This window comes from Gekko japonicus, unplaced genomic scaffold (assembly GCF_001447785.1).
Source record: "Gekko japonicus isolate JY-2015 unplaced genomic scaffold, Gekko_japonicus_V1.1 scaffold1419, whole genome shotgun sequence".
Classification (NCBI taxonomy): Eukaryota; Metazoa; Chordata; class Lepidosauria; order Squamata; family Gekkonidae; genus Gekko; species Gekko japonicus.
In genome coordinates, this window is record NW_015164229.1 from 140362 (window position 1) to 149141 (window position 8780).

Sequence of the window (8780 nt, forward strand, 5' to 3'; positions counted from 1 at the left end):
GCGTGTGTTTATCTCCCCCCCCCCCCATTTTCCGTGTTTGCAGCCCCGCAGCTGCTGTAGAACAGGAGGGAGCCCGGTGCTGTGGTGGTTCCCTTCCTTCTAGGCAAGTTGGGGTTTTTCAGCCCTGGCCACACGCAGATACGGGGGGGGGCGGCATGTGCAATCCCGTGCAAGAGTTACTCCAGTGTAGACCTTTGCACATCAAGTGGGCTCACGTTGGAGGTACCCTGCCCGAGAGGAGACGGGGAGTGTGGGCTTGAAGGTGCCACTGGACTCCTGTCTCGGCTCCTTTGGCTGACACCTGGAATTCCCTGCAGAGGACTGCAGGCTTGTCGTTAGGGGAGTGTTTGTTAGGCGTCTTCCCAGGTTAGTCCCACCCACCCCTACCCCGGAAAAGTAATGGGTGATTAGGAGAGGCAGGCTCTTTAGGTTGACTTCTGCTCCCTGCAAACTGTACACCAGTGCTCCCTCTAAGCCGTGGAGTCGTGTGAGAAAAAAAATTCTAGGTTGTGACTGGCATTGAAGTTGTGGGCAAGTGCATAAATGCTCTGGAGCCATCCTCCCTGAGCTAGGACAAAAATGTGTGAGCCGGAGGCTAAAAAACCGTGAGCTAGCTCACACTAACTCAGCTTAGAGGGAACTCTGGTGTAGACCCCCTCTGAGTTGGCTGCTCTGTAATGTATCGAGTGGCCGTGAAATGGCTAGAAGAAATGAATCGGAGGCTTGTGGCTTCAAAGATGTCATTCTCTTAGAATAAGACTTGTTAAGCATTTAAGGTGCTAACAGACTAACAGTTTTGTTTACTTTATTTCTAGCCTCCCTTTCTCCAACGCAGCTTACGTTGTTCTCCTGTCCTCTGTTTTATCCTCACGACAACCCTGGGAGGTAGGTTAGGCTGGGAGTGCGTGACTGACCCGAAGTCACCCAGCAGGCTTCCATGGCAGAGTGGGGGGAGTCCTAGACTGACACTTTAACGACAACACCACACTGGCTCTCTAGGAAGGGCTAATTTCAGACGCATTGGATAATGTGCTTTCAGTGTGCTTTAGCAATTCTTTGCAGCTGGATTTTCCTGTTAAAAACATGAAAAGTCTACTTGCAAACAATTGCTGAAGTGCATTGAAAGTGCCTTATCCAGCATGTGTGACCCAGGTGTAAGTCTCCCGCTGTTAAAAACTCCCCTAGAATCATCTTTTAAAATCAGCAAAGAAGATCAGCTATGATCAAGAGATAGAAAGTTTATAAATAGTATCATATTCCTTGGGAAATGCCACATGTGGGTGTATTTTCGCACAGACTATGTACCCCCCAGCCCCCCTGGAGGTATGCCCCACTGACCTCCACAAAACTTACTTTGCCAGTGTGGTGTAGTGGCTAGAGTGTCAAACTAGGACTTGGGAGACCCAGGTTCAAATCCTCACTCAGCTGTGGGAGCTTCCTGGGTGACCTTGGATCAGTCATTCCCGCACAGACTTGCCTACCTCACAGGGCTGTTGTGAGGGTAAAATGGGGGAAGTGGGAAACTACGGACACTGCCCTGAGGTCTTTGGAGAAATACATAAATAGGTGTAGCATGTTCAGAACCTGTGCTTTAACGTTCAGGTGACGTTCCCATGTGGGTTTTCCTTTGCACCACCCCCTTCCAGTCCATGAGGCCTTACAATGAAGATAACAACAACTTGAAGCTTGCCAGCTGCTGTCCTTTCAACAACCTGAGGCTTGCCAGCTGCTGTCCTTTATACAGCTTATCTCTCCGGTACCTGGCATTACGTTTTATGGCACATATGGCCTGGGCCCCGACAAAGTGACATTTATGTCAGATCCGGCCCTTGTAACAAATGAATTCAACACCTCTGCTGTAGTGATCCCAGGGCGTGTTGTCTGCTTTCCTCCTGGCTACCTGCTTCTCATGTTCCCCCGAGATCATGCCCAGCAAAAGCTCCTGGCTGCTTCTTTGGCAGAAAGCCACATTGTATGAACAGGATCTGACTACTGTCAAAATCCTGCTTGGTGATTTGTTTAGGGAAGTCTGTGTTTGCCTCCCCGTCTTGAGCATGCAAAGAGCAGGTCTCTCTTTTTGAGCTGTGTGTGTGTGTGTGTGTGTGTGTGTGTGTGCTGCAACATTTGAAATGCAGTGCATCTCTCTCTCGCTCCCCCCTCTTGTTTTTTAAAAGGGCGGGCCAAGTTAATTATCACCCGGGTATTTGTGTACAGATAAATTAGGCTGTCTCGCCAGTAGAGCACAGTTGCTAACTTCCTACTTCAGAGCCAATCGCATTTTGGAAGAGTCGGAAACCTTTGTACCGAAGGGATGTGCTCTTCCAAAAGTGTGAGTTGATTTGGAGGTCACAGAAGCTGAACAAAGCGCACACACAGAGCAGTTGTCTACTGGAAACAGATTAAGTGCCGGAGATCCAGCGTGGTGGTCAGGGTGAAGGACGAGTCCTAGGTTTGAATCCCACCCACCCCTTAACTTGTCAGGAACAATTCACTGGCATTCTCTCAGCCGAGCTGAACTCAACAGGGTTATTGTGAGGATGAAATGGAGAAGGGGGAAACCGTGTTTGTGGCTGTGAAGTCCTTTGAGGAAAGGCAGGGTAACAGTGCGGTCAGTACATTTCTGAGCTGAGTTATGATGGATTGGAAAGCCTCCCCCCGCCCATAACACCAGACCCCCAGGAGAACAAATTTGGAGTCCAGTGGCACCTTTAAGACCAACAAAGGTTTGTTCAAGGTATGAGCTTTCATGTGCAAGGCACACTTTTTCAAACATGTTGGAATGGTAGGTGAGGTTCTAAACTTATGGACGGGGCCTTAACAGCAAATTAACATGTAACCAACGCTCCCTCTAAGCAAAAATTCTACTTTGTGAGCTACTGGCCGTAAAGTTGTGAGCAAGCAGTTTGGCAGCTGCATAAATTACTTTGCTCTGGAGCCATCCTTCCAGAGCCAAGAGAAAAAGGTGTGAGCCAGAGGCTTAAACACTGTGAGCTAGCTCACACTAACTCAGCTTAGAGGGAACACTGCAGGTAACATGATGATGTTCAGGTTATGCAAAGTGAAAAACTGAATGACAAGTTAAGGCTATAAAGTCAGCTTGTGACTTAGTTTTTCACTTTGCGTAACTTGAACCTCCTCATGTTACATGTTAATTTGCTGTTAAGTCACTGTCTATAAGTTTAACAACATAAGAGAAGCCAGTGTTGGATCAGGCCAGTGGCCCATCCAGTCCAACACTCTGTCACACAGTGGCCAAAAACACCCAAGTTTAGAACCTCACCTACCATTCCAATGGATTTGAAAAAGTGTGCCTTGCACGCGAAAGCTCATACCTCGAACAAACATTTGTTGGTCTTAAGGATGCCACTGGACTCCAAATTTGTTCTACTGCTTCAGACCAACAAGGCTGATCATCTGGAGCTAGACACCAAGGACACCCATTGAAGTTCATGGGCAGTAGATTCAGGACAGGTCAAAGGAAAGGCATCTTTACTCAGGGAGTAATTAAATTGTTGGAATCATTGCCGGTGGAAGCGAGGATGGTCTTTAGCAGGGCTGTCTTTAAAAGTGGGTTAGATTCATGAGGTTTATCAGTGGTTTCTAGGCCGTGGTGACTAAAAGGAACTTCCAAATTCAGAGGCAGTAAGCCTCTGAATACCGGTGCTAAGAGGCAACACTGGAGAAGGCCTTTGCCTCTGTGCCCTGTTTGTTGGCCTTCCAAGCAACCGGTTGGCCACTACAGTATTGGATGCCAGACAAGATGGACCACTGGTCTGATCTATCAGGGCTGTTAGAACGATCTGGAAGGGGCTAACTAAATTTAAACTCAAGTTTAAGTCTCTCTGATCCATCTGCCATAACTGATTTTTATCTTCCAAGGAGCACAGAGAACAGTATGCTTGGGATTCTTTCACCCGCACACCCTTTTTGTCTTCTCAACAACCCTGCGAGGTAGACTAGGCCAGGATAAAGGGCCTGGCCTGAGATCACTCCGACAGCTGCATATCCATGCTGGGGTTTGAACTGGGGCCTCCCCCGATTCCTATCTGATAGTTTATCTACCAGGGTGTTCGTTGACAGCTCTCTGGCATGAATGCAAAATTACTAATAGTAATAATTTTAAAAATATTATGATTATTGAAAAATTGCTTTCTGTGTACCCCGGTGAGGATATGCCCACAGCAGCCACATCAGGCTGATAAGGAAAGCTTGCTTGCCCAGGATAAGGGCTCTGTTTCTTAGAAGTCCAGTCTATTTACATCTTGCACTTTCCGCTGCGTTATGACAAATACCAGAGTTCAGATGATAACCACATGGCGTTCTCGGCTGTGAACGGTGGTGTACATGCATTCAGATGCCCACGCCTCGCTGCAAAGTGCACAGAAGCAGCCATTGGGGGGGGGGGGGGGGAAGGATTGAGCATTTTATTCCGTGCGTATGGTACAGCATCCTGTCTGTCTGAAAATATAAGCTCTGCTCTCCATTGACTGCACCACTGTGAGTATATATGGCTGTCTAAAGCTGACTGCTTCTAATGTGAGAACCACGGCATAATGTTTTCTGCTCATTGTGCGCTTGCAGGATAGGGCCGTTTACTAGGAGCGATTGTTTTGAGAATTTAGTTCGTAAGAATTGTCTTTCGTTCCATCTGGGAAAGAAAATATGGGTATGATTTAATTGGACTCTTTTAGAGAAATGAATTTGTGTACCGGCTCTTAGAAAAGAATAGGAAATTCACTAGAGTTTGTTTTGGGTGTCCAAACCACTGGGTCAAACTTGCATGTTTCTAAGGAAATGTGTTCTTTTCCACTGAGTTATGTGCTGTGTTCTAAAAATTATGGGTTTCATGCCCTGAATCTTTAGAGAAAACGAACTCCCAACAGCTGGGTTGGAAAAGAATCTGCTTGTGATCTTGGAGAGCTGCTATCCAGAATGCTGCTGAGATAAATGAACCTGCCTCCTCAGTGTAAAAAGCGGCTTCACAAATTGCTAACTCTTTAGAAGCACTTACTTGAGGGATTTTTCAGAGTTTTAGAAAGTTCGTTTTCAGTTGAACAACAGAAGCACCTGATTTTGTCTTCCCCCTTCCTTTTGGGGTTGCCAACAGGCCTGGAGAAAAATGTCCCCAGTCCCTTTCATAGAGGCTTAACGTGTGGCAACGGTGTAGTGGTTAAGAGCCAGTTTGGTGTAGTGGTTAAGAGCGCGGACTTTAATCTGGGAGAACCGGGTTTGATTCCCCACTCCTCCTCCACATGCAGCTGCTGGTGTGACTTTGGGTCAGTCATAAGTTCTTTCAGAGCTGTTATCTCAAGGGCAGTTCTTGAGAGCTCTCTCAGCCCCACCTAACCTCACAGGGTGTCTGTTGTGGGGAAGGGAAAGGGATTGTAAACCACTCTGAGACTCCTTTGGGTAGTGAAGGGTAGGGTATAAATCCAATCTCTTCTTCTTCTTCTCCAGTTGGTGCTTCTTGTGGCAAGGAGGTAAATAACACCCCCCCCCTTAAAACCAAAACCAAAATAAACAATATATCCCAACAAGCCTCTGTTAAAGGGGCAGGACATTCTTTCCCTCCTCCAGGCCTGTTGTCAGCCCTCACTTGGTTTTCTTATACAGTCTTTCATCTTAGAGGCACACTGTCCCTGCGTATCATCAAAATAAGTTGTCGTGCCTGTCGGTGCCGATGTAAAACGTGCTGCATCTTTTCCCCCAGCCCCCAGCTGTGGTTCCGCCAGCCAAATTTGACGCTTTGAGATTGCAGGCCGGCGCTAGTGCATCTGCAATGCTTCCAGAGGGGCACTGCAGTGCTGGAATGATGCCACGGTTTGGTATGTGCCAGAGCAGCGCCTTCTATGTGCTGTCCTATGTGTACATGCGCCGGCAAAGCTTACCTGTACTTCAATACGCTTACATGCAAGAGTATCCTGTTGACTTCAGGGGAACTCTAGCACATTTAAGACGGCATTTGCCTCTTTGAGGGTTTTTTTGTTTCAAAGCATAACTCAGCCTTCTTTATGTGTCAAACTTCTTCTTCTTACTTCCAAATCCTTCAATATGGGGAAGGCGGGGTGTTCTAACTGTCACGCGCATAAGCGAGCCTTTCATAAAACATTCAGGCTTCCCCCCCTGTATCCGATTCAACAATTTCCGTCATGCCTGCTCTTTAGCCGTCTCTGACCTCTTCTGCATCCCCTTTAGAGACGCTGTGTTTAAAATACGGTTGTACAAGGCCTGATAATGTCCACAGCGGCGGGAATGAAATGCTAGAGCGATGAGGAAGCGGAATGGAATGTATCACTTCCGATAGCAAGGGGGCGTTTGTGTATGAGCAACTTTGAACGCTTTCTCCACACTGAAAGGCTTTTGGCAGGAGGGAAACTAGCATGTTGCAGAGAGGGCTTTCTCATCCTGATTTGCTAGCTTTCTGCATGAAGGGGGGGGCACAGAGAAATTCAGGGTCGTTGAACCGAGCAGAAAATAGTGAAGACTTGAGATGACTACTGATTGTTAAAGCCCCAAGTGCCCAAAGCAGTATTTACAGCTGAACATCAAGAAGTCAAAAGTAATGACTACTGGGGAATAACATCAGAAGAAGAAGCAATTGGATTTATACCCTGCCCCTCACTACCCAAAGGTGTCTCAGAGCCGCTTACGATCTCCTTTCCCTTCCCCTCCCCACAGCAGACACCCTGTGAGGTAGGTGGGGCTGAGAGAGCTCTTTTGGGAACTGCTGTGGAGAGAACAGCTCTGAGAGAACTGGTAACCGACCCAAGGTCACACCGGCAGCTAGCTGCATGTGGAGGAGTTGGGAATCAAACCCGGTTCTCCCAGATTAGATTCCGTGCTTCTAACCACTATACCAAACTGGCTCTCTTTAAGGTTGATGATGAAGAAATGGAAATCGTTCAAGATTTTCTATTCCGTGGCTCCATCGTCAACTAAAAGGGAGACTGCACACAAGAAGTCAGGAGATTGAAACTGGGGAGGGTAGCCATGAAGGAGCTAGAAAAGATCCCTAAGTGCAAGGAAGTGTCACTGGCAACCAAGATCAAGTTAATTCCTACCATATTATTTCACATTACTAAGTATGGGTGTGAAAGTTGGACAATGAAGAAAGGTGACAGGAAGAAAGTTGATTAATTTGAAATGTGATGTTGGAGGAGTGTTTTACGGATACCATGGACTGCCCAAAAGACAAATTTGGGGAGGGGAGTGGAGGGAACTCATTGGGGTTCAATGCCATAAAGTCCACCCTCCAAAGCGGCCATTTTCTTCAGAGGGAGCTGCTTTCTGTGGTTTGGAGGTCAGATGTAATTCTGGGGGATCTCCAGGCCACACCTGGAGGTTGGCAACTCTATCCTCCAATGAATGTACCTCACGGAGTTGTTCTGTGGCTCAAGTGGAAGAAGGGAGAACAATGTTGTAAGTCGCTTTGAGTCTCTTGGGGAGCAAAGCTGGCTATAAACATCTAAATAAATAAATGGAACCTTCATGTCTCAAAGTAATACACCTTGGAATACTAGTGTGTGTGGGGGGAGGAATAGTTGGGGGAGGCTTTGGCCTGCATGCCTGGCTTGTGAACTTTTGAGGGGTTATCTGGTCCGTCACTGCGAGGGTTGTGGGAAGTAGATGGACCATTGATTTGATCCAACCAGATTCTTTTCCTGCTCTTCTGTGGGAGGGGTGATGGATACATACCAGTCTGGCCGCGTTGGGATTTATAGGGCCTTTGTCGAAACCGCAGGGATATGTACATATTTCATTACTGGTTCCCTGGGCCAGTTATGTTCCACTCATCAGGAGCCAGTCTTCCTTCCCAAGGTATTGACCTAAAATGAAGGCACCGTTTTGGAATGTACCCCCTCCCCAGATGGGTAAAACACAAGCATAAAATGAGCGTTCAATGTGCTTTCACTTGAGTGGCCTTTAGTCATCTCAGTCAGACGGGAAGTGCATCAGTGTGCAACATGCTAATAATGGCCTTTACACCATATAGATTACTTTTTAGAGATGCTCTCCATACTTTCTTTGAGAAAATGGGCTTCTGGAGATGCTAATAATCGCTTGGAAGACCTTACTTTTCTGGAAGAGACGTGGACAAGCAATAACGCAGTCAAGCAAGGTGACCCCGTCGTGTTTCCAAGGCAAGAGACAGTCTGTGGTGGTTTGCCATTGCCTGCCTCTGCATAGTGCCCCTGGACTTCCTCGGTGGTCTCCCATCCAAATACTGACCTGGGTCAACCCTGCTTAGCTTCCAAGACTTGACAAGATTGGATTCGCCTGGGCTATCCTACAGGAAGGTAGTCCTAGCTCTTCAGTGGTACAGTCTGGGATTCTTGTTGCCTCAAGTCTATGATCTCATTCTGTGTAAGAAGAAGAGGAGATTGGATTTATACCCCGCCCTTCACTTGGAGTCTCAGAGCGGCTTACAAACTCCTTTTCCTTCCCCTCCCCACAACAGACACCCTGTGAGGTAGGTGGGGCTGAGAGAGCACTTGACAGAAACTGCTCTTTTTCAAGGACAGCTCTTATCAGAACTGTGGCTTGCCCAAGGTCATCCAGCCAGGTGCAAGTGGAGGAGTGGGGGAATCAAACCTGGTTCTCCCAGATTAGAGTCCGCACACTTAACCACTACACCAGACTGGTTCTGGCTTAAATAGGATGCTGGGCATGTAACCAAAAACATAAATTTATTTAATTTGTATCCCGCCCTCCCCACCAAGGCAGGCTCAGGGCGGCTCACAGAAAGTATATGTATATGTGTGTGTATACACACATATATG

At 47.3% G+C, this 8780-nt stretch overlaps 1 protein-coding gene across 1 annotated transcript in view; it reads left to right on the plus strand.

The window, feature by feature from the left end:
* AKT1 (v-akt murine thymoma viral oncogene homolog 1) overlaps positions 1-8780 on the plus strand; it is a 181584-nt gene that overhangs the window by 905 nt on the left and 171899 nt on the right. The gene's annotated exons all lie outside the window — the stretch shown is intronic.